Source organism: Echinops telfairi, unplaced genomic scaffold (assembly GCF_000313985.2).
Source record: "Echinops telfairi isolate 266 unplaced genomic scaffold, ASM31398v2 ScPeMD7_7475;HRSCAF=8513, whole genome shotgun sequence".
Lineage (NCBI taxonomy): Eukaryota > Metazoa > Chordata > Mammalia > Afrosoricida > Tenrecidae > Echinops > Echinops telfairi.
Window position 1 is genome coordinate 221,390 of NW_022111379.1, and position 2,154 is coordinate 223,543.

Genomic DNA, 2,154 nt, shown 5'->3' on the forward strand with positions numbered 1-2,154 from the left:
GTGGAGGGACAAACAGCAAACTATAGGGTCAGGAGCACAAGGGCTGAGGAGGGTCTGTTTTAATTGTTTGGCTAGCATAGCTTCAGTTAGAAACTAACACCTTGAGCAAAGAGATGAACCTTGAAAAGATTTTGCCAAGTGAGGAGGAGGTGAGTGACCGGGCCACACAGCTGCCGGACCAGCTGGAGCACAGGGGAGGGTTAGTTGCTGGAGCGGGCCCTTGGGAAGTGATGGCGTGCCAGTGGAGGCATGGGCTAGAGACAGGAGCACCAGACCCACTGTTGGTTCCAGCTCACAGCAACCCTACAGGGGAGATGAGAACGGCCCCTGTGGAATTTCCCGAGTGCCTCTTCCTCTTGAGGAGCAGCGAGTGGATTTGAACTGCTCGCTTGGGCCTCAGTTTCTGGGTATTAAAGGGGATGGGGATGGGTCTAGACATCCTCAGAGCCTGCGAGCATCTGTGATTTGGGGGCCCTTCTGTCTGCAGGAGGGGAACACAGCCCTCCACCTGGCTGCCGGACGGGGCCATGTGGCTGTGCTACAGCGACTCGTGGACATTGGACTGGACCTGGAGGAGCAGAATCAGGTGAGCCAGGTGCTCTGTGCTAGCTGCTTGCGAGCGTCTGATGTCCCCCTGGTGGAGACCCCAAAACCAGCAAGCTGAAGACAGACAAGCAGCCGTCACAGACTCCAGGGCTAGTAGGGGCTTCGTGCATGATAGCGACCAAGAAGTGAGACGCACGTGTGTTCAAGGAAGGGATGTCACTGGGCATGGGTGGGCAGGGCCAGGGGAGGAGGAGGGTACACGTAGGTGAGGAGCAGGGCTGAGATCAAGGAGAATATGAGCAGAGGTGTGGATGAAATGTATCTCATGCTCCACAAACTGGGGAAACCAAGATCATTGTCCTCAGTAGATGTAGAGAACTCAACCCCCTGGAGCCCTGGTGCTAGGGGGGCTCCTCTCTCCTGGGGCGCTGGCCTTAACCTCCCCATCTTCATATGTGTGTGTGCTGCCTGTGTGCTCAGGAGGGCCTGACCGCCCTGCACGTGGCAGCTGAAGCAATCAACCTCGACTCCATGCAGATTCTCCTCAGGGCTGGGAGCTGTGTGGATGCCCCCACCCAGGTAGCCAGGCCTCCCACGACCCCCATCTGCCCTGGGCCACCGAACCAGAACCATGTCAACAATAACTGCCAGTGATTCCTGAATGCTGAGTGAATGGAGGCTTGGTGGCAGCAATCTTGGGCTCTGGTCCAGACTCCTCCTCTGCTGAGCTCTGTGACCTTGGGCAAGTTACTTAACTTCTCATACCCTTTCATGCCTGTTACCTCATAGAAAATCCAGCCCCCATTGTACAGATGAGGAAAACGAAGTTTAGAGAGTTTGGGTGACTCTCAAAAGCCCCATTCCCCTGATTCTGGAACTCACAACCCCATACCGTGTCCTGCTTTTAAAACCCCAAGTCCTGTATCCCAGGAACCTTAATGCTTTTACTTGTGCCTCATGCCTCCCAGGCCCTGATGCATCCAGTCTCGGGGTCGTGCTAGGGATAATAGTCCCTCAAGGGCTGATGTGAGACTCAAATGAATCCCAAGGTGTTTGGCAAACCCCGCTATGAGGGCTCATCATGCCTGTCTGCTTTCCTCTAGAAAAAGCGGAGCTGCCTTCAGTGGCTCTGAGGACGTGGCTCGGGCGCGCATCCGTGCAGGAGGCTGCACCAACGCAGCTGACCACGTAAGTGTGGACCTGGATGCGAGGGGCTTTCTGTTGGAAAGGCCTCCGGAACCTCACAGATGGAGAACAAGGAGAGCAGGCCCTCGGGGCCCTTGGAGTTGGGACAGAACCAGGACTAGGGAGTTGGCGCCGCTTGGGAGAGTCGATGCTGTTCTAACTGGAGCAGAAGTAGAAGTCATGCTTGTGAGTTCCTTGTTTATATTCTCCACTCACTTCTCCATCCGGTCTCAATACTATCCTCGTATCTTGCAGCTAGAAGGAGTTTCTACAAATCATTCTCACTAACATCGAGTCTATCCTGACTCACAGTGACCCTGCAGGACAGGGTAGAACTGCCCCTGTGGGTTTCTAGAGAGCCCAAGAGAAAAACGGGCAGAGTGTATAAAGATAGTTAACAGAAAAAAGGAGCACAAACGACTC